The 23,199-nt window shown below is 40.8% G+C and overlaps 2 long non-coding RNA genes across 3 annotated transcripts in view; one reads left to right on the forward strand and one right to left on the reverse strand.

The window, feature by feature from the left end:
• Positions 1-13,133, forward strand: part of LOC125483012 — a 59,207-nt gene extending 46,074 nt beyond the window's left edge. For both annotated transcript variants that reach the window (XR_007262006.1, XR_007262007.1), the window contains one exon: positions 11,936-13,133. This is a non-coding gene — a long non-coding RNA (uncharacterized LOC125483012). The remainder of the gene's footprint in view (positions 1-11,935) is intronic.
• Positions 10,557-23,199, reverse strand: part of LOC125483013 — a 52,995-nt gene continuing 40,352 nt past the window's right edge. The window contains exon 3 of the long non-coding RNA XR_007262008.1: positions 10,557-12,135. This is a non-coding gene — a long non-coding RNA (uncharacterized LOC125483013). The remainder of the gene's footprint in view (positions 12,136-23,199) is intronic.

Genomic DNA, 23,199 nt, shown 5'->3' on the forward strand with positions numbered 1-23,199 from the left:
ACCGTAGGGATTCTATGATGATTCTATGATGATATGAGAGTCACTGGCTGGGCCAATATTTATTTCCCATCCCTAGTTGCCCTTGAGAAGGTGGTGGTAAGCTGCCTTCTTGAACTGCTGCAGTCAATTTGTTATGGGTACTCCCACAATGCTGTTAGGGAGGGTCTTCTGGGATTTTGATCCAGGAACACCAAAGGAACTGTGATATATTCTCCTAACATGGTGAGAGACTTTGAGGAGAACTTCTCGGTGGTGGTGCTCCCATGCATATGCTGTCCTTGTCCTTCTGGATGAAAGCGACCACGGGTCTGGAAGATGCTGTCCAAGAAGCCTTGGTGAATTTTCTGTATTGCAACTTGTAGATGATATACACTGCTGCTACTGAGCATCGGTAGTGGGGGAGTGAATATTTGTGGAAGTGATGCCAAACAAATGGGCTGTTTTGTTCTGGATGGTGTTAAGCTTCTTAAATGACTGGTCAATTGCGGCAAGGTGAACCAGTCAACACAAAACTGTTCAGGGTTAAAGGTGTTTGAAGAAGAGGAAGAAAGGTTTCTGGGAAAGACAAATTCACTGACCCTCCACCACTTGGCCTTACACATGTATTGATCCCCTGCCAAGAGCTAGACTCTTTCCCCAAGCACCTCACATCTCAGCCCTCACTCTGCTTTGAACCCCCCACCCCCACACTCCCACAATGGCCCAACTCTCAGCCCACGCACCCCCAGCTTAATTCTCACTCTGCTCACCACTCTCAACAGTCAGATTGTCACCCCACTTCCTGATGGCTGAACTCCCACACCACTTCCCCCAAACAATGTCTTGAATATCACTCCAATCTCTTCTGAAGGCCCAACTCTCTCTCCACTCCCCTCAGCCAATGATCCATGTCTGCCTCTACCCCTGGCCCCAAGTTGGCCTGAAGCCTAACCCCTCCTAATATAACCTGACCCTAACCCATCTCCTAGCTGCTGATGCCTGACTGTCATCACCCCCAACCTAACTCTCACACTGCCCGTCTCCCAACTGATGGCTGGACTCTCCAACTGCTCCTGCAATGAACCACATTTTTTTTTGTTTAAACTATAAACTGGAAAATAGAAGTTAAACACCAGCATAGAGCTAAAATATCAAGAGGGTTTTGCAACTTAAAAAAAGACATGGGTATGCTCACTGCTGTGGTTTCCAGACCTCTATTGTGTTAAACCAATCATATTGCCCTGCTTACAGTTCATCTAATGAAAGACCACTTCTCTCCCACATTTCCTGGGAGCTGCAATTGTGGGAGAGAAATGGCCTCTGGTTGGAGGAACAGTTCTTGTCATCATACCTTAGCTGTCTTCAAAGGCCAGAGAGGACCATTCAGCAGGCCACACTGTGACCCACCAGTGACCCGTTGGATTAGTGACTGTAGATGGTTTCCATTGCTGCCAAGGTGAGCTGTTGCTAAAGGGTGTGAATGTTCAAGGTGGCGCAGATTGCAAATTGAACAGATGGCTTGATCACAACGTTGCCAGGCTTCTCAAATGCTGTTTGAATTGGAAGTGAATTCCAGGAAGGAAAATGTTTAAAAGCTACTTTGACAGCTACTGAGAGAAGGCAAATATGTAAGGAAAGCGGGAGATGGAGTAAGGAGGGTGGCTGAGGAAATGGACCATCAGGCAGATGGCAGACTGGGGTACCAGATGTGTGAGGGGTAGGATGGCAAGTGGTTAAGAGAGTAGGATGCCTGGTGGGTGGATGATATGGCAGAAAGCCTGGTGGCAAGGGAGAAGGATGCCAGTTGGTTAAGGAATTAGGCTCTCAGGTTGCTGATGAAGGGGTAGGCTGCCAGGATAGTGGAGGGGGGTAGAATGAAAGGTGTGTCAGGATATAAGGGGCAGGTGGTTGATGGGATAAGGTGCCAAAAAGCAAAGGGTGCAGGTGGATAAGGGAATAGGGCACGAAAGCAGTAAGCTTGTAGTCTCTCAGGAGAGTGATTAGGTTGTTAGTTGGATGAGGGATAGGGTGGATGATGAAGGGATAGAGTGCTATGTGGTTAGAGCAGCAGATCAATGAGGAGGTAATGTGGCAGGTGGGTGATGGGTTTAGGTGGCTGGTAAGTGGGTGAGAGATTAGAGTGGGTCAGGATTCGAAAGGAATTTTCAGGTGTTGAGGAAGAAGGAGACAGGTGTCAGTTTGAGCGGTGGGAGGTCAGTATCATGGAGACAGAGAGATGTACAGCACAGAAAGAGAGCCTTTGGCACATTTTGGCAGTACTGGTTAAAAGCAACCAGTTATCTCTTCTTATCCCATTTTCCAGCACCTGGCCCATAGCCTCTTAGGCCTTGGCAGTGTGAGTGATTGGGGGTTCATTCTTATAGTTAGTGTTGAGTTAGAGCAAATTTTAATCCCTCGATCTTGTGTGGTGTAACTATGAAGGAATAACTCTTGCTCGGACTAAGGGGCTTTTTTGGAGGACTCCAAAGTGCAGTAGTTGACCTTTGAATGTTTAAACTTCCCAGGCAGTTATCGCATAGTCTCTACATCCGGATGTCTGAGAGGTTCAAATGTGCATCTTTCTGCTCTCTGACTATCTGAAGCCTGGAGGATCTGGGTTAGGAAGTTAGGCGGAAATATACTGGGTTGTTACTGATAATGGTCCAATAATCATTCATGAGGAGTGAATTAACTCTGTACATTCGTTTATTTAAAGCTGTAAAATGCAATACAAGTTAACGGTAGACATTAGGGATGAGAAATAAATACTGGCCTATCCAGCAATGTCCACATCTCATAAACAAATTAGAAGAAAAATTAGAGTAGCAGAGCAATCTTGAGAAGCTGTATGGTCTACTCTTCTGCTAAATATGTATTGATTAAGTTCTTATGTACGTATGCGCGCAAGTAACAGGGAATTTATCAAATTTACATTAGTTCAGTTGGCATCCACTTATAACATTAGTGGGGTCATATTTATCACTTATCTTAGGTTTGTCTGATCTGTCTTCAAATTACAAGAAATACTTTATCCATTTACTGAAAGCATTATTAATATTCTATATAAGCAGCTCTGCTATAAATATGTATTATATGGGTATAATTTACTTTGGGAATCTGTGATTACCAATGTATTTGGAAAGGGTTCTTTTAACCAAAAATAGCTTTGAACCTCTGACCTAAATGTTTGAGGAATTTGAAGCTGTTTAGTTTCTGGTTGACAGTAATGATTAGAATTCAATTAGCCTAGTAAATGAAAAGGAAAACTTAGATTTTACTTATTACTTCAGAAGTAAGTTGAAAATTATTTTATTATGCTGTTACTGTGAAGCTGAATCCACAGTTATTAGTTGATGATTACAGGAATGAGTAGCTGAAATTGTGTTTTGCAACTGTGTTGCTTCCATATAATCCTCACTGTAGGAAATGTTTCCTGTTTCATATAGTATTTGCTTAGCATTGGGTGGTGTTATTGAAATTTTTTTATAGACAACTGAAGTTTTGTGGCAGCAATGTAAAATTAAGGAGGCGTGGTTAGTAAATTTATGGATGACACCAAAATTGGTGGTATAGGTGACAGTGAAGAAGGTTATTTAAGATTACAAAGGGATCTTGATCAATGGGGCCAATGGGCTGAAGAGTGGCAGATGGAGTTTAATTTAGATAAATTGAGGTATGATATTTTGGTAAAACAAACAAAGGCAGGGCTAATACAGTTAAAGGCAGGGCCCTGAGTAGTGTTGTGGAACAGAGAGACCTAGGGGTTCAGTTACATATTCTTTGAAAGTGGGGTCAGAGGTAGACAGGGTGTTTAAGAAGGTATTTAGCATGCTTGTATTCATTTCTCAGACCTTTGATTATAGGAGTTGTGTAGGCTGGGACTTCTTTCACTGGAGAAAAGGAGGTTGAGGGGTGACCTTATAGACGTTTATAAAATCATGAGGGGTACACATAAGGTGAATAGCAAGGGTCTTTTCTTTAGGTTGGAGGAGTTTAAAACTAAAGACAATATTTTTTAGGTGAGAAGAGAAAGATTTAAAAGGAACCTGAGAGCCAAAATTTTCACACAGAGGGTAATTCATATGTGATTTGATTGCCAGAGGAAGAGGTAGATGCAGGTATAGTTACAAAATTTAAAAGACATTTGGATAGGTATGTTAAGAGAAAAGGTTTAGAGGATATGGGCCAAACACAGGCAATTGGGATTAGTTTAGTTTGGAAAACTTGGTCAGCATGGACGCTGTATGACTCTAAAACCAGCTAGTTTCTATGTGTGGAGTTGCAAATCCAACTGACAGGCGGAGTCATGACATTGTATGCACACATTGCATGGAGTCCTGAAAAGTGAATCCCTTTGCCTATGGTGGCAAATATTAAAAATAAATCAATTCTATTAATTCCTTTAAAAAGATTTTCTTGGAATATGAGTGCCAGTGGCATTAGGAATATTCTGGTGAAAACTAGAGGGCTTAAAACTGTCACAATGCAACTGGGAGAAAGGCCCACAAACTGATGAGAATATGATAAGCAACCCACCATATCACTCACTGCCTATTCTTTGGTTCAGGGAGTGGTAGGCCTGATTCATTCTGCACATTATCACTCACTCCCAGCCATCTCTCCGCCAAGCCCCTTCCTTCCCCAGAGCCCACCCACCAAAAATGAAGAACATGCCATTCCAGAGTTTTCTATTGACGTAGGTGTGACAAGTCAGGAAATTTCCCACTTCAAGCTAACTGCCTCAGTAACAAAATTCCGGACCTAGTATCTGGACTGGAAAGTTTAGCAAAGTTGAAATATGGACTTTTTCAAATACATATCATAAGTTTATTTGTCTGCTTTCTTCCAGAGCAAAAAGTAAAACTATCATCTTTGAGCTTTGTTCCTTCACCAAGTTAGCAAAATATTGCCTTATCATGTGGAAATGCTCATCAGATGCACAAACAAAATTTTTATGTTTAGACAAATAGTAACAATGACAGAGAAAGCCATTAAATTGGCAAAATCAGCTACATAAATATATTAATCATGATGAACTGAGACTCCCTCAACTGTTCAGCTGGTCGGTCCAGTCAGCAGATGAAGCATTTAGATTTGTGATGTCCCAGATTCATTCAGGGTTCTATGTTAAGAGAATTTAAAAACTGCTGTAGGCATCATACAAATTAGCCTCGATGATAGAAATTTCCAGTATACATATTGATTTATATGCTCATCTATGGCTATTGTATTATGTCTCATTGTCAGTACACCCTTCAGAGACAGAGTACGTCAGTACACCTTTCACCTTTAAGAGACATATTCATGACTGTTCAGATTATATTACTCATGTCTATGTTACCGATCAAGTGATAAATGATCCTGAAAAAAGAGCTAAAAAAAATCTTGCTTGCCATTGTCAAGGAAGAGCTTTGCACAATTAACATACACGGTCTTTCTGTCGATGATCAGAAAGATGCAGAAAAGATCTGGAAAATTTTCAAAGACCAGCTCGAGTTAAGAATTAAATTCAGGTGTAATAGATTACAATTCATGTCACACACACAACTCCAGGTGACCACTTCGTTGAAAGATGCTACAGCAAGGGACATGAGCGTGACTTTTCCAAAAAGGAACTGACAGACGGACTTATTGAGTTATTAACTATTTCTGTATCAACTAAAGTCTTTACAAAGAATCTTTTTTTTTGGAAAGTGAAAGGGCAATACCATTGATTCACGAATTGAGAACGAATGCAAGTATGAAGCCATAATGTCAGGCCAACAATTACATGCCTTGGGTGGTCTTTCAGGCCACTGTGACAAGCCTTAGCCCGGTATGATGGCCTCCCGGTGCGAGGGTCTCCCAGTGCGATGGTCTCCCAGTGTGATGGTCTCCCGGTGTGATGGTCTCCCGGCCCGGTGTGGAGGTCTTTCGGCAGACCATGGCAGTGTTTCAGCCTGGCGTGTCCTCAGCTGGAATTCCAGCCTTGAGGTGAATCCAAAACGGTCTCCTGGCCTCAAGAGCCTTGATGTGAAGTTCAGCACAGTCTGGAGTCAACGCACAGTGTGGCCTGGAGGCTAGGTGTCACTTGGTCTGGATTGGAAGGACTGTTGTTCTGAACTTTGTACTTCTGTTTTTTCTAACTTATTCTTGTGATCTGTAATACTGAACTTTTTCTTATTTTTCTAATTTTTTTCCCTAAGAACTTGTACTGAAGAATCTGTTCCTGGGTACTTTGTACGTAAAATGGCTCTGTAAGAGGCAACTTGCAAAACTTTTCACTGAACTCATTTGAGTACATGTGACAATAAAGCTAATTCAATTCAATTTGGATCTTTGTTGACCAGTGCAGACATGACTGTTAAATTGTCTCTTTCTGTACTACAGACCTCTATGAGACAATGTGTCTACGATTTGTTTCCAAGCTAAATGCAAAGCATGGATACCGGCAAGTCTATTTAGCTGGAATTAAAGCTGATCAGATGGTGACCATGAAGTAATTGTTGATTGTCTTAGAAGACCATCTGGTTCACTAATGTTCTTTGTGAAAGGAAGATCTCACATGCTCCCCTGGTCTGACCTATGTGTGACCCCAAATCCATAGCTATGCGGCTACCATTTTGAAATGAAAAGTGCAGGACAGCATGTCAGGACCAGCACCAGGCACACCTCAAAATGAGTCATCAACTCTGGTGAAGCTACAAAACAGGCCTATTTACATGTCAAACAGTGTAAACATCAAATGGCAGACAAAGCAAACAGATCAAATCTGAGCTCTGCAGTCCTGCCACATTCAGTTGTGAATGATGGTGGTTAAATAGCTCACTGGAGGAGGAGGCTACAAATATAAAGATCCATCCTTAAAGATGGAAGAGCCTAGCACTTTAACACAAAAGGTAAGGCTGAGCATTTGCAACAATTTACAGCCAGAAGTGCTGAATGTATGATCCTGCAGAGGTACCCAGCATCGCAGATATCAGTCTTCAGCCAATTTGATTCACTCCATGTGTTGTCAAAAAACAGTTAGAGGCACTAGATACTGAAAAGGCTATTTATTGGGCCTGACAATGTTCCAGCAATACTACTGAAGACTTGTGCTCCAGAACTTGCTGCTCCCCAGCAAGCTGTTCCAATACAGCTACAACACCGGCATCAACCTAACCATATGTAAAACTGTTTGAAAAAAAAAGTCCTATACATAAAAAGTACATAAGTCCAACCCAGTCAATTACTGCCTCATCAGTCTACTCTGGATCATCAGTAAAGTGATGGAAGGTGTCATCAATAGTGTTATCAAACAGCACCTGCTCAGTGATGCCAAGTTTAGGTTCCACCAGGGTCACACAGCTCCTGACCTTATTACAGCCTTAGTGCGAAAAAAGAGCTGAATTCCAGAGGAGAGGTTAGAGTGACAGCTCTTGATATGAAAGCCACATTTGACTGAATGTCATCAAGGACCCCAGAAAAACTGCAGCCAATGTGAATGCTTGGCCTGCTGTGTTCATCCAGCTCTACACCTTGTTATCTCAGACTCTCCAGCATCTGCAGTTCCTACTATCTGTGAATCAGGAGGAAATGTCTCTGCTGGCTGGAATTAGATCTGGCACAAAAAAGAATGGTTGTGGTTGTTGGAGATCTGGAGATCAGTTATCTCAGTTCCAGAACATCTCTGCAGGAGTTCCTCAATATAGTGTCCTTTTCAGTTGTTTCATCAATGATCTTCCTTCCATAATGAGACCATTTGCTAATGGCTGCACAGTGCTGAGCACCATGCACAGATCCTCAGACACTGAAGCAGTCTACGTCCCAATTCAGCAAAACCTAGACAATATCCAGATTTTGGCTGACAAGTGACAAGCAACATATTATGGGTGGCACAGTGGCTCAGTGGTTATCTCTGCTACCTCGCAGCACCAGGAACCTCGGTTTGATTCTAACCTCGGGTGACTGTCTGGTTGGAATTTGCATGTTTCAGTCCAAAGATGCGCAGGTTAGATGGATTGGCCATACTAAAATTGTCCGTAGTGTTCAGGGATGTGTAGGCTTGTGGGATTAGTCATGGTAAACTGGTTTTGGGATATTGTAGGGGACTGGGTCTGGATGGGATGTTGTTGGAGAATTGATGCAGAGTCGATGGGCCAAACAGCCTCTTTCCACACTGTAGGGGTTCTATAATTCTATGACATTTGCTACAAAAGTGTCAAGCAATGACCATTTTGAATGATAATCTAACCATTACCCCTTCATATTCAACGGCATAACTATCATTGAACCCCACTCCCCTCTCCCAGATGTTACTAATAATCATAAACTGAACTGACCAGCTATATAAATATTGCGGTTGCAAGGACAGATCAGACACTGGGACTCTGTGAGGACTTACTTATTTTGTGATTCCCCAAAGCCTGTACACCATCTGTAAGAGTCAGGAAGTTGATGGAATATTCTCCACTTGCCTGAGTGAGAGAAGTTCCAGCGACACTAAAGAAGCCCAAAAGGTAATCCACTTGATTAGCAACCCACTTAACACCTTCAATTTCCATTCCACCACCACCAATGCACAATGTCAGTACATCTGAATGCATCCCATCTACCATCTTAAAGCTTTATTTCCTTCTCAATTGGTACACTCTCCCAGCAGTAGATACCTTCTACAACATGCACTGCAACAACTTGTCAAGCCTCGTATGATAGCACCTTCCAAACCTGCAAACTCTACCATCTAGAAGGTTCAGGACAGCAGATCCATGGGGACAGTACCAGTTGCAAGATCCCCTCGATGTCACAGACCATTCTGACTTGGAACTATTATCTCTTTTCTTTCACAGTCCACTGGGTTAAAATCCTGGAATTCCCTTCCTAACAGCACTGCGTGTGTACCTACACCCCACGAACTGCAGCAGTTCAAAAGGCAGTTTATACTCCCATCTTCCTAAGGGTAATTAGCGATGAGCAGTAAACGGTGGTCAGCCAGTAACACCCACTTTACATGAATGGGTGAAAATAAATAAATTACTTATGTTTGTTAGAACCAAGCTACAGGTCGATATAAATATCTTCAGTATATCAGAGTAATGTGTATATGCGTCAGCTAACAGTACTTTATTTTGTGTATGTGCACAGTGTCAAAGAGAAAAGTCAACATTAATAATAAATTGGTGACTACAGTACTTAATCTTTGCTACAATCTCAGAAGCCAGTGGCACATACTTCTGTAGAGACAAGCACAATAGGTTGCAGCAGAAGGAATAATGACCTAGGGAGCATGGGTGTAGGTGGAACTGTTGGAACTGGAACTTGCTGATCATAAAATCCAATAAATACAGGCCCTAAAGATTCAGAGCTACAACAGTCAAATGACATATATACTTCTGTAGCTCAGCATCAGCAGCTCATTCAGTAATTTTAATGGTGCCAAATAACCTCTACAATTTGTGGAGATATTGACAAGCTTATATCGTTGCAGTGTGGCATAGCTTGCACAGCCATTGCTAAACCCTCTTTGATCATATGTTTTGCTTCCAGCACTGCTGTGGTTTGAGCTATTGAGAGCTTGTGCTCTAGTCCATTCCAATCTATTTTGTCTGGTTTCACCTTACTGGAGAACTGGATAGCAATTGTAGCTGCTTTGACAGTCTTTTGTTGACCAACAGCCTGTTCAAGCACTGATCTTTACATTAACAGAGGGGGATGTACAGCAGAAGAATATACAGGTGTCTCTCAGAACATTTGTAAACCTCAACTGCGATATAAGCAGATTATTTCACTTTCTAATGTCGTTTTGTTTCCCTTTACCATCACTCATATTATGCTTCTAGTAAATCAGAGAATATTTGAGTAGATGGGATATATAACTGAGGACGTGTCTTGTACAGAAGTTCCGACAGGGATGCATTTCTAAGGAGGTGAATGAAGAAGCAAGACAACAAGCCCTTGGGGTTAGTGGATAAGCAATTAATGTGAAGCAAGTTCTTTGCAGCCTGATCATTTTTTAAAATTTTCGATCTTGAAGTGAGCAGTTTTGGTGCTAATCCTTCTTTGCATTCGGAGACTTTGTTCAGCTACTGGATGTAACACGTTGCGTTGACTATCGAGTTCGTACAATTAGTTTTTCTGTATGTAATTGTTGCATCATTCCGGAAGATTGGTTACTTGGAGCATATATTCAGATTTTTACAAACAATTAGTTTATGTTATGTGTGAATTAATATTACTGTGTGTAATAAATTTCCAAATGAATGAAAAAAATCAATATAGTGTTTTAAGACAATGGTACGACCTTATCTAATGTTGTGTCAGGGTGGCTCAGTGGTTAGTGCCTCACAGCACCAGGAAGCTGGGTTTAATTCTAGCCTTTGGCCGCTGTCTGCCTGGAGTTTGCACATTCTCCCTGTGTCTGCTTGGGCTTCCTCCAGGTGGTCTGGTTCCCTCCCGCTGAGCCAAAGATGTGTAGGTTAAGTGGATTGGCCATGCTAAATTCTCCATTGTGTCCTGGGATATGCAAGCTAGGTGGATGAGCCATGGGAAAATTCAGAGTTACAGGGATAAGGTAGGGGGGGGTTGGGTCTGGGTGGGATGCTCTTTGGACGGTCAGTGTGGACCTGATGGGCCGAATAGTTTGCTTCCATTTTCTACAGATTCTATTGATGATTCTATAACCACTATGAATGACCACATCATCCAGGAGGCAACAAATGTTGACATTGCCAGTGATATTTCACTTTCTGGGAATTGATCCGAAAGACAAGAATAAAGATAGAAAGTGAAAATAAATTTTTGCATACATTTGCTACATACTTTCCTCATGGGAACCTATGAATTTTATATCCAAATGTTGCTGTTTCAATACTTTCTGATTGCACATTTATATATCAGCCTATCCCTCGTTGGCCTCAAAGAGATGCAAATGCTGAAATTCGGAAACTAAGTCGGAAATTATTAGACATACTTAATAGTGAAGGGGAATATCCAAGGTCAGAAACAGTTAAGATTTCAACATTGAAGCGTTCTCTCTTGAGTTTCTGCCTGACCTGTAGTGTAATTCCAGCATTAATCTGGTTTTATTTCAATAGTCCTATCCTTTGGTCACTTTCAGGAGAAAAGTTGCCATATATCTATGAGGTGTGAACATTTAACGTCTAGTGCAGCCATCGTGTTACATGCCACACAATTAATGCATCACATTTCACTATTGTCATATTTCAGCTGTTGCACTTTAGCACCCCATATCTGTTGAGTGAAGAATTGTGATTGGCTAAAATGTGGTCTTGACTTATTATTTGCTAAACCTGAACAAAGCAAAAGCAAATTGATTTAGTCAATGAATGAGCCATAAAGAATTGAGCAATCAAATCACTATATTTAATTTTAAAAGCTCATAATCCAAAGCCACCAAGAAGAAACAACCAATCAAGTGTTTATCATAGAATCCTCATGCTGTGGAAGCAGGCCATTTGCCCTTTCAAGTCCACACCAACCCTCTGAAGACCACCCCACCCAGGCCCACCTCCCTACCCTATTCCTGTAACCCTTCATTCCCCATGGCCAATCCACCTAGCCTGCACTTCTTTGGACTATGGGAGGAAACCGGAAGACACTGGAGGAAACCCACACAGACATGAGGAGAATATGCAAACTCCACACACACAGTTGCCCGAGGCTGGAATTAAACCCGTGTCCCTGGTGCAGTGAGGCAGCAGTGCTAACCACTGAGCTACCAGGCCAGTGATGAAAGTAATCTCATTGTGCAGTTACACTGTCTTGGAGGGAAACGTGGAGGTGGTGATGCACCCATGTGCCTGTTGCTCCTGTCCTTTTTGACTACGGAGATTGTGTTTCTGAAAGATGTTATTGAAGAAATGTTGGTGAGTTGCTCAATGTATCTCATTGATGGTATGCATTGCAGGCACAGTGAAAGAACTAAATGTTTTTGACATCCTATCAACCATCAATCAAATATGCTTCCTTTTCCTAGATGGTGTAGAGCTTCTTCAACATTGCCAGGCAAGCAAGAAGTAGCCCATCATTCTCCGAACTTGTACCAGCCACATTGAACACCTTGAACTCTGTAACAGCATACCTTCACCACCATAATGGTTGACCATACCATTTCTAAGGCAATTGGGGACGAGCAACAAATGTTGGCATTGCTAGTGATGTTCACATTCTGTGAATCTGTCAAAAAAAACCAAAGAGTTAGAAAGCAAAAACAACATTTATCAGTATTTTTCTGCATATTTGGAGATTCAAGATGACAGCCCCACAAAACCCTGACTCTGACTTCATCTATTAGTGACACTGCTAAAGTGACTGGTCCAGTTAACTTCTGATCATTGATCTTCCTGGGATGTTGTTGGTGGTGGAGACAACAACTGTAATGCAACTGAAGTCAAGAGTAGATGTTTTAATCACCTCCTGTTGGATTTTGCTGAAAAGTGGTATTTGACATTGATGCCTGATAACTGTATGGCCAGAATGTCAAATGCTATTTATCATCTCAAGCCTAAACGTCATTCAGGCCTGAACTGGTTCACTATTTGAGTAATTTCTTTCCATTCACTGGATGTGACCATTTATCACCTATTGAACTTCATTGACTCAATGTCTGGTTAAGCCATTTCAGAGAACAATTAAGAGTGAAGCACATTGATCTGAGTCAAAGGGCCAAATAACATTAGTGAACCAAATAATTTTCATGATAATCTGTTGGGGACATGACTGTTTACCATTACTGAAACTGAGTTCCACAACTGCAACGGTTGGATCTGAATTTGTGGCTCTGGATTACTAATCCAGTAACATAGCTACAATGTTACCATTCCTCATTGAAGATATCATGCCCTTGATGTGAATGGCCAACATCTAATCCCTATGATGACATTCATTAACTCAGACGATCTGTCATTATAAGACACAGTTGCAGACAGAAATGTCTCCTTTGAGCACCAGAAGTCAACTTCCTTTTTTTAATTAAACAACCACAAATTTCAACTATCACAAAGGGGAATTATATGGTTAGATTACAAAAGACCAAGGGAAATAACTGCTGATACAGAAACTAAGTGACACAAACAAAGAAAAAAGACAGCAAATTTCCAAGGGCACATATTCCTTCCAAGTGATAAGTTCTTCCTATTTCGTTTTTAATACCTTGCTTAATCTTATACCACTTTTCTGCTACATAATTGACAAATTTTTAACTTTGAATTTCTGTGCAAGTGTCATGATCTGAAACAGTCCCTTATGCTTCCAAAATGATAAACAGGAAGTGTTCTATGAAACAATGGAGTTGGGCAATAAGTACTGGAAAGTTTTAGCCATGGAGCAGAGCCTCCCTGTTTAACTAGAAAATTTTTTTATTGCCCAACTGTACCTGCAACACTGTCAGCTGTTGACAGGCTTCACCACTGGAAAGGATCCCCCACCATATGTCTCCCCTGATTGTACGCTCTTTACGAGCAGAAAAAACATAATCAACCACATTGGTGTGGACATAAAATAGAATCATTGTGCTATGGTAATGCAGAACCAGATTTATAACTTGTGCGTATCTAAATAAGGGGCTAAATACCTGTTACAGCATCCACTGCAGGGCTCACTTGATGAGAGGTCTATGGCTGAACAAATTCTCTTTAAAGGAAGTGCCACTTTGGCTGCAACCAACAAGATTTTTTCTTTAAAAAATATAATTTCCTGGAACATGGAGCCAAAAGAACCAGGGGTCTCCTCTTCTATTTGATTAATGTTACCTCAGCTACTTAATTCCCAGGGATTACTATCTTCGCCCAAAGCTTAAGTTCCAATATCAGTTGTGCCTTTCATCTCATTGGTCAAGTGAAGAGCCCAATCTCTTCACTCTTCACAAGCACAAAACTGGGTGTAACCTGACTTCTAACACTCAACGTTTTCAGTTCACCAAGCAACTTCACCAAAAAGGCATTTTAAACTTCAAACAACACATCTGCTCTGAATTTTCTCAAGACCTGGTCACTCCCAGCAAACAAATATTGCCCAAAATACAGTGGATGATGTCAGAAATTGGGCAGGACCTGGAAACGTTATGTCTCTTCCCAAAAGTTGATAGATGGGAGTTCTTGATGGGACCAGGAGTTGATGGAATTATGCTACCATTCAGATTGCTGCTACGTACTCAATATACTAAATAGTATTAGATTCATTAGGGCAGGGAAAAACAAGTCCAGGAGTATAGCCTCTTCTGACAGAATTCCACTGACCTTTCCTTTTGACAACCTAGTGATATAAACACTGCAAAGATACCAGTGTCTATATCTATGGAGGGTTTAAATGGACTCAATGGAGTCACAAGGCCCAAATATTGACTAGACTCCTCCAGGATATTGTTGGCTTTATGTGATTAATATTCTTTATCACCAATAACTTACAATATTTTTGAAACCAAAGGTGTCACCTTTATCCCCACTTCCTCTACCATGATGAATGACTTGTTAGTACAATATCTGCCACTCTCCAAATCCACTGAAATGTTGTGGCTGTATTTGTGACAGCACCTGATAACAATATTGAGATTGTCTGGCTCCACTTTTATTCTCGATACTTATAGTCCAAGGACAAGTTTTCTCGTTTGAGTAAATGTGTGTGAAAGTACGTTGGCGCTTTCTAGAAAGGTCAGAGATTATACCTTTTGCCCCACTTTATCACAAGTTTGTAACAATATAGGTTAAACGCTATTGAATATAACTTCAGAAAATAAATCAAAATAGTCTGGATGCTGCAAATCTGAAATATAAGTGACACTTAAGAGATCTTGCAGTACTTGTGGAATGAAAATAGAGTTTACATTTCAGGTTGACCTTCCATCAGAACAGGAGGGCAGATAGAGATGAAGCGTTTTTAAGTCAGTAAAAGGGTGGGGAATCATGGGGGAAAGGGGACAGGAAGTACAAAGTGAGGGTCTGTGAGAGGGTAGAGAGCAGGAAAGGTCAACTAACAAAAGATGCAAAAGCCAAAGAGGGTGGTAATGGGTCTAGTAATAGTTTGTACACAGATGAGGTGTGGTTGAGTATATAGCAACAATCTGAATGCAACATGAAAGGGTAAGGAAAGAAACAATCCAGAAAAGTTGGTCTCGACACCTATACTCAATATGGATTCCAACAACTTCAGATCATAACTTCTGCTTCTATCTTGTGCTATGCCTATTTTATTATTGCTTTTTTGCTTGTTGGATCATTTCATAGTAACACTAACACTGCTTTGATCAGAAAGAGGCACCCCATATTCTTGGGTTGTGAGGCCGATCAGTTTACTGCAGCATAATATTATGTTCTAAAATTTTTTGATGAGTTGTTGTCGAGAGTCTTGTTGTACACTAAGTTCAGTGGGACCCAGAAGAAAATACAGCCGTGGCCAATTATGCAGCCAGAATGTCTGAATGTATGAATCAGACACAATCATACATTTTCTTTTATTGTAGACTCAGAGGAGTCAGCCAGTACCACAGGCTTCATGGTTCTTTGCTGTTTTTCTCAGATTCCTAAAACAGTACCTCATCTACCATCTGTACTATAAGTTTAGAGGACAAAAGGTCCTTTGGCTCTATTCTACAAGTCCTAGATTAGAAGAAATTTAAAGAAGGTGTAAAAGATGGATTTGTTTGTTTCCTCATTGATCAAGTAGAGCCCACTATAGATGGTACCACTCATCTACATGCCATCATTGCTGAAAGAACCCTGTCTGTGAAAGTGAAAGGGTTTTTGTTTGCACGAGTTATTTCACTGCATGACATGATAATTGGACAGGATACGCTCCATTGAATTACTGCTCATGAAACAAAAATAGAATTCACCTCTGTGATTCTCCAAGGAAGCTATAGTAGAATCTCACATTGTCCTCCAGCCAGGCCTGAAAACTACTGCTATAATTATTTATGCTTCTCAGGTATCCCTAAATCACATCTCTTAACTCGATGCACACATATTCATCACTGAGGCTTTGTTTGCCCAAAATAGTCATTTTTTAAAATATTTTCTTATTGATCAATCACAAGAGAAAACAAAATCCCCTACATATTTACATCTCATTTCTCAAGGATAATTACTGATGTTGCATGCATACTTAGATCCATATTCTGAAAGATGCTTTCTTTCTAAACAGAAATAGCTTCCATTGTTTGAATGGGCAGTTGTTTGTACACTACAGGACAATTTAGCATGGCCAATCCACCCTAACCTGCACATCTTTGGACTGTGGGAGGAAACCAGAGCACCCAGAGGAAACCCACACAGACACAGGGAGAATGTGCAAACTCTAGACAGACAGTTGCCCGTGGGTGGAATCAAACCTGGGTCCCTGGCACCATGAGGCAGCAGTGCTAACCAGTGAGCCAGTATGCTGCCCATATGGCAGTTCTACTTATTTAAAATTTGTTCATGGGATATGGCATCACTGGCCATGCTTGTGGAATGTTTCTGGAAGGTTTTGTTATCTGCAAAATACATTGAAAGGGGTGCGGAGGTCAAGAAAAACACATTTTAAATGCAAGTTCTTTCTTTTCTTTGCAGCTAAAGGGAGCAGGGGTGGGGCAAATGAAATTAACACAATGTTTTCTTTTATTGCCTATCCCTAATTGCCTTTGCAAAGGGTCTGGTGAGCAGTAATCTTAATCATCTGTTGTCCACTGGAGGTAGGTACATCCACAGAGATGTTAGGAAGGCTGTTCCAGGATCTTGCCACAGTGACAGTGAAGGAACAGCAAAGTGGTTTCAAACTCGTGGCTTGAAGGGGAATTTTCAGGTAATGGTGCTCCTATGTATTTACTGCCCTATTCCTTCTAGGTGGTGGAGGTCATAGATTTGGAAAGCACTGTCGAAAGAGCCATTATCGCAGTCCATCTTATAAGTGATACACACTGCTGCCACTGTGCATTGGTAATGGTGTGGATCAATGTTGAAGGTCGTGGATGGGATGCCAATTATGCTCCTTAACTCCCATTCTTTCACAGAAATGAACGTATGCTAGTTCAGCTCTGCTCTCAGGTTAAATGAAATGACACAGATAAATAAATTATCATTGTATCCTTATTTGTATACAGTGTGGACACTTGCCAAGTCTATACACAGTCACAGTAATTCAGTGATAATGATTTTTTTAGAAAGTTCAAAAATTAGAATTGAGCATCCAGCTTGGTCAATTTAATTGCAGTTGATCTTTTAAAAAAGTAATGAATCTGCACTTAATGAACAATGTGCTGCAATGGCCGTTTTTCTCTGGTTATGCTGATTCATAACCTATAGTTTCAGGATCAGATTTAAATTACGCAGGATAGGCAAAACTTCCAGTTTCATTTCTTTTAGAATTGGTCAAGGTCACCTTCAATATCGTCTACTCAACAAATCATCAACTTCACACACTAATGCATTGCAGAAAATCAACAGTCAGGACACAGCTTTTTTACTTTGGTCAGTAACAGGCCAGGGACTTCCCAGTGTTGGTGGAGTTGGGTGGATTGTTCAAGGTGCTTTGAGGACATCCATAAGCTATTTCCAACTCTCTTCTTGCTTCAACTGATTTGTAAATAGAGCAGTTAGGAGTCAGCTGTGAGGAATGTGACCGGCATATCCTCTCCAATGGAGCAGGTTCTGAGTGAGTTGCATTTTGATGCTGGGAACGTTGGTTGGGAAGAGGATGTCATTATTCTTTTCTCGCCATCAGATTTGGAACATCTTGTGATGCCACCTCTTAAGGTTTAACTGCTTTAAATAGCATCAGAAAGAAGAACTGAGGACTCCATTTAGCTAATCGAATGGATAAGAGGCTGCAAAGACAAAACTTCATAGTTGCTGACGGTGCAACTCAAGGGCAAACATGCATATGCCCTCACTCAGAAACATGCATGTACATGGTTCCAGATCCTCTACATCATTGCACTGTGCATGTGCACAGAATAGGCACAACATTGAAAGCAGAAAATGCCTGCAGGATACTGGTTGGAGTGGGAAGGGGAGAAAATCAGCACTCCATCGCACACCCACCAATTTTCCTTTCCATTGTACACAACTTCTCATTTTCCATTGAAAATTATCTGCCAGACAGAGAAGGTTATAAATGGCAGGTACTAGTGCACACAATCAATTGAATGACTGCCCAACCACCATTCTTCACAGTTGTAGTGCATATTACCTCTCGAATTCATCAACAACTTGTCTATGTAAATATGGCTGAATACTTAGTCAAATAGATAGGCTTTTAGAAATATCTTACTGAAGAAAGGAGACATAAAGAGGCAGAGAAATTTATGGAAGGAATTCCAAAAATTATGACCAGACGGTTGTGGAGCATTTGAAATGAGAGATTTTCAATGAGTTAGAGTTACAAGAACTCAGATAGGTCAAAGAGTTATGGATCTCTAAGAGATCACAGAGATTGGGAGGATAAAACTATGTAAAAAAATTCAAATGAGCATCAGGATTTTAAAATCAATATGTTGCTTAACTAGAGTCAATGTATATCAGCAAGCATAGGGGTAATAGGATTTGGGATGAGTGAAGAGATGGCAGGAGAATATGAAACATGTCATATTTAGGGATGTCAGCCAGGAGTACATTGGAATAATCAATTCTCACTCCAAAGGCATGGATGAAGATTTCGCACCAAATAAACTAAGATATGGATGGAGTTGGTGATGCCACAGAGGTGGAATGGGGTCTTAGAGACAGCATGATTCTGTCATTAGAAGTTCCTCTCGGTCTCAAATATGGCACTAAATTTGTGAACAGTCGATTAAGCATCAAACTGGGAGAGGATAGAGTTGGTAGCCAGGAAATACAATTTGAAGCGGGAATTGAATTCAATGGTTTGGGTCTTCCCAATACTTAATGGACAACATTTTTGCTCATCCAGTATTGGCAGTTAAATAACTTGAAAATTTATTGACTGTGCAGGTGCTGAAAGAGATGCTGTTGATGATGAACTGGTAGTTCATATGGGGTAATGCTGAGGGGCAGCATAAAGGTGGGAAATTGTGTCTGCAGCAGGTGGTGAGGGCACCAAAAAGCGGGTAAATTCAAACTAAATGGACCGGACTTTGAACAGATCTAACAAATCAAAACTGGCCATCGTGACCTGCAGAACTGTATTCAACCACAATTCGTAATCTCATTCAATGTCTATCATTACCATTAAGCTCGGAGACAAATATTGGTTAAACGAAAAATCCAGGAGGGTGTGCCAGGAATATCTCCAGGCATGCCTAAAAATAAGGTGTCAACCTGGTGAAGCTAGAACACTGAATCACTTGCATACTAAACAGCAGAAGCAGCATGCAATAGATGAGGCTAAGCAATTCCACAACCAACAGATCAGATCTCAACTGTGCAGTCCAGCTAGACTCAGTCATGAATGGTGGTGGACGATTCCACCATGAGGCAGACGTTCTAAACATTTCCCTGTCCTTAATGGTAAGGGATTCCAGCCTATCATTGTAAAAAGACAAGGCTGAAGTATTTGCATTCAACTTTGGCCAGAAGGTGGATGATCCATCTTGGCCTCTTCCAGAGGTACCCACTATCATGGGTACCAGTCTTCAGCCAATTTGTTTCACTCTACCTGAGATCAACAAATTACTACAGCACTGAGTCATGCAAAGGCTATGGTCTGATAATATTCTGGCAATGGTACTGAAGGATTGTGTTCCAGTCCAAGCTGCACCCTTAGGCACTACAATATGCAAACTAAAATATTAAAAGATATGTTTGCCTTGATATGTTTGCCAAGTAAATCCAGTCATTCAGAGGGTCACATTATTTTAAATGAAAACTAAGCCAGAGATCCAGAAATTGTAAACATCATGCGGACAAGAGCCTTCATTACTCCTTTTAATGGTCCAAGCAATCCTTCCTGGACAAATATTTAAAAATCTACATTAATCACGATAAAGACTTGTGGGATCGTGTTCAATAGCGATCGACATCAATGAATGGCGAAAATAGCCTCTTTATGGAGCATCCACAGTGGCACAGTTCGAGGAGGCGATGGAATCCAAAGTACAGTTTTACAGCAGCCTCTTTCATACACAGTTTTTACATACATTAAAATTTTAGCATTATGGGTCACATAGTTGTATCTATTGTACAAAAGTTTGCGTGACATCTGTCCTGGGGAAGCAGGAGATGGTTTAACTCTTGCTAAATGCTGGCTGTTCCTCCTGATGGGACTAGAATGTCTGTCCAGTCTGAGCCTGCATAAGTAAGAGGTGTTAGTCCTTTTGTCTTTAAAGTTAGTAATGTTAGCAAAAACACTAGACCTCTATTATCTAAATAGGTGAGAAATTATACAGTTACTAAATAAAAGTAAAAGAGAATATTAAACTGATCTCCTGCAGCTGGGTCATGAGATTTCATTTAATATTGCCAGTTTTTGATAGTTCCTACACATTTATTCATGCAGTTTCACAGAAGTGCTGTTTTGATAGTAAGTTTCTTAAAGCAGATAGCGGCCTTATTTATTATGCATTTAAAAAATATAAATCCATACATTAGTACAAGGTAATAGCCCTAAATAAAAGTTAGAAATAGGTAGTACAGTGTTATAGAAATAGGCAGTGCAGAAGGAAATTTCAAACGTGATTAAAAGCAGCAGACTGTACCGACATGCTAATAGAGGAAACTGTTTGATGTCCTCCAGCCTATTCAGATCCTGACTGATGGCTACTAAGGGCTAATTAATATTGTAAACTTTCCATAGTTTCGAGTGAATTAAAGAAGACATGATGGCAGGGATGGCATTGTTCTGAGTAGGTCTAAAAACAGAAACAGGTCTAAACATGGCTTGAAGCATGGGGCCGATAAGAATTGAGAGGTGTAAGGAAACATTAATGGATTGGCAGCCTAGGAAGGGATGTCCAATTTAGTTTTTCTTGTAAAAGTAAAATGTACTACAAAAATGCAGTTTTATAAATGAATGAATGGAAATGCGGTAAAGTAAATATAGTGCACTTGCGAGTGAGTTAGTAAAGAGAATCATAATATAATATCTCACAGACTGAAAGAATTTCTCTGTATTTTCAGTGCTGCAAAATGTAACTTGATAAAAATTGGACAAGCAGCTTGTTTATATCCAACATGTTTATATCCAACTGTGTTGCCAGCAGTGCTTCGTAAAAATTGAACTTGTTTCTTGTTTCCTGTAAGGAAGCCATTCCATTCTCCCAGTTTCTCCATCTCCATCAGGTCTATTCCAATAATGCTTCATTCCACAAGGGCTCTTCCGACATGTCTTCCTTTCTCCATAATGGACAATTTCCCCTCCCACTGGGATTGACATGGCCCTCATAGTTATAGACATAGTTATTTATGACTCATTTCCCATACTTATCCCCTCAACCCCTTCCTTCCCAGCAAATTGAAAGGGTTCTCCTTGTTCTCATTTTCCATCCTACAGTTTCCATATTCCAAGGATCATCCTCCACCATTTCCACCACTTCCAGCAGGATGTCACCACCAAACACAACTTCCCCCCAACTCCTTCCCCTTAGCATTTCACAAGGACTGGTTCCTCTGAAACAGTGGTCCACTCCACCAACAAACTGAACCACCTCACCCCTGCCTGTCCCAAACCACTGTGCACATATACTACCTGTGGTTTGATTGAATGTATTTAGGCCCACTAGTTGGCCTTTTCAAACCAACTGAAAGAAAACCAATGATCAACAATGTTTGTCATTTGCAAATTGCACTTTAGACTGATGATTTCAATACAGTTCAGCTAGATTATATCCTCCTCGTATATTCGCAACAAAAATAAGTACAACTTTGACAGAGCATTGTTGACAGTACAGAGTTTCCCCGGGGGCAGGTTGAGTATAAACAGACTGCTTGTCCAATTTCTAGTAAATTAAACTTTTTGCAGCATTGAAAATATTGGGAACTTTTTTCAGTCTTTATCATGCTTTAAGTTGATAACCAAAAGAGGGTGGTATGGTGGCTCAGTGGTTAGCATTGCTACCTCACGGCACCAGGGACCTGTGTTCAATTCCAACCTCAGGCGACTGTCTGTGTGGAGTTTGCACATTCTCCCCGTGTCTGCGTGGGTCTCCTCCGGGTACTCTGGTTTCCTCCCACAGCCCAAAGAGGGTCTTAGGCCCATCAACTGTACCACACTTTTCCTCTTTCAAATCTAGTTATGCCAAATAAATTTCTATCTGTGTACAATAAAAATGTTGGTAAAGCTATACAATATGCAAAAAAAATAAAACCTGTGCTTGCTTTCAAGCTTCAAGAACATTTATAAGTCGAGCCATTCAGAGGGTCATAACATCCTTTTATGTCAAAGCAAAGCCAGAGATTTTGTATCTTATAGACATTTAACTTTGTGAGGACGGTCCTTTTACTGATCCAGACAATCCTTCCTAGATGAGCATTTTTTTAAAATCATAGAATCCCTACAGTGTGGAAGCAGGCCAACATGACCATCAAGTTCACACTAATCCTCCGAAGAGCTTCCCACCCAGATCCAATCCTCTAATTCTGTATTTCCTGTGGCTAATCTACCTAACCTACACATCCCTGAACACTATGGGCAATTTAGCATGGCCACTCCACCTAACTCAGAGGGGCTTAAAAAAATTATTCTTCCTTACCTGATCATAACAAAACTGGGGGCTCAGCTAGTGCATTCCCACAGATAAATGACAGAATTGGAGTAGGTGAAAGAAATTATTCCTTCGAAAACAGTTTTGAAAAACAAATTACAGACGTTCTTTTCTGGTCTATTTTGGGAAAAGTGCTGAAACGTCCATTTAATATTAATGCATTCATGGAGCAGGATGAAATAACTTTCCGAAATCTAAAAGCATTCTCCTTGGAAGAATTATAAAAGCTCACTAGGGCCCTGGAGGGAGAGTCCAACAATAATTGCAAAACCGATGGCAAAACATATAGAGGTGGAATCAGAGGAAAGAGAATTCCATGAGTGGAATAAGAGACAGAGTGTGTCTGACAATGAAAGAATAGCGAGAATTCCAGAAAAGTAAAAGTGAAAGGGTGTTCCGATTGAGACAGTTCGAGCTGAGAAAGGTGAATAGCTCCAGTGAGGAAACCACACTTAACTCAATTAAGACTGGAGGATACAAGTTCACTTACTAACTCTCCAAGTTTGATGAGGAAGAGGTGAACTCCTTGATTATCTCTCTTGAAAGGTCGACACTCAAGAAATGACTGACCAGACACACTTAGAATTTAAACAGCTTCATAAATTTGATTT

Source organism: Rhincodon typus, chromosome 4 (assembly GCF_021869965.1).
Source record: "Rhincodon typus isolate 14 chromosome 4, sRhiTyp1.1, whole genome shotgun sequence".
NCBI classification, from domain to species: Eukaryota; Metazoa; Chordata; class Chondrichthyes; order Orectolobiformes; family Rhincodontidae; genus Rhincodon; species Rhincodon typus.